Below are 1,202 nucleotides of genomic sequence, written 5' to 3'. Positions count from 1 at the left end.
GATCTACACTCCAAGCTACAGACTTCTATATACAGAATTCTACATTGTGATTTCTGTTCAGTGTATCTGTAGTCCTACTTCCATATCTTACTATTACAGACATATTTAGGATTCAAATTGACCCAACAGCATTTCATACTATAGTAATGAGAAGTGGAAACATGTATGCCTCATAAACTATAAAGTTACTAAGGCAAATGCAGTTGATTCTTGAACAATGCAGGGATTAGGTGTGCTGATCCCCTGTGCAGTCAAAACCCACGAGTAACTTTTGACTCCCAAAAGCCTACCTACTAGTCAATAGCCTACTATTGACCAGAAGCCTTACCAATAACATGAACAGTTGATCCAAGTGCCAAGGATCCCCCAGGGCGTTACCCAACCCCAGGTGCCCAGCTCACATAGGGGACCATACTGAGTTCCAGGCCCTGCAGGCGGCACTGAAAACCAGCCGGTCCACGTGCCCTGGCCACGTCCACTCAGCACAGAGCAGTGTGTGGCCAGCACCCCTGGGCAACAAAGCAAAAACTCCATCTCAAAAAAAAAAAAAAAAAACACACAGACCAATATCCCTCATGAATATAGAGAGGCAACAAAACCTCAGCAAAATAGTAGCAAATGGGTAATATCAGGAGTATGTAACAAGCGTTAGACACCTTGCTTGAGTGGCTGTGGACTGCATCCCGTGATGAGGACTGCAAGGCTGGTTCGATCTGAAAACCCGCCAGTCGGGCGCAGTGGCTCACACCTGTAATCCCAGCACTTTGGGAGGCCAAGGTGGGTGGATCATCACGAGGTCAGGAGTTCACGACCATCCTGGCCAACATGGTGAAACTCCATCTCTACTGAAAACACAAAAACTTAGCCGAGCGTGGTGGTGTGTGCCTGTGATCCCAGCCACTCAGGAGGCTGAGTCAGGAGAATTGCCTGAACCCGGGAAGCTGCAGTGAGCCAAGATCGCGCCACTGCACTCCAGCCTGGGGGACAGAGCCAGACTCCGTATAAAAAAAAAAAAAAAAAAGAAAAAGAAAAATTAAAAGACTAAATAAGAAGAACCATATAATCATACCTCCAATAGATACGGAAACAAACATTAGACAAAATTCAACACTAGTCATCATAAAAGCTCAACTTCAAACTAATAAAACGCATCCACGGGACCCACAGCCCTCACAGGTCCTAATGAGCAAGGACTGAAGTTC

The sequence above is a fragment of the Sapajus apella genome, unplaced genomic scaffold (assembly GCF_009761245.1).
Source record: "Sapajus apella isolate SASKATOON/1434 unplaced genomic scaffold, GSC_monkey_1.0 scaffold192, whole genome shotgun sequence".
In the NCBI taxonomy this organism is placed as follows: Eukaryota; Metazoa; Chordata; class Mammalia; order Primates; family Cebidae; genus Sapajus; species Sapajus apella.
This window is presented reverse-complemented; position numbering follows the sequence as displayed.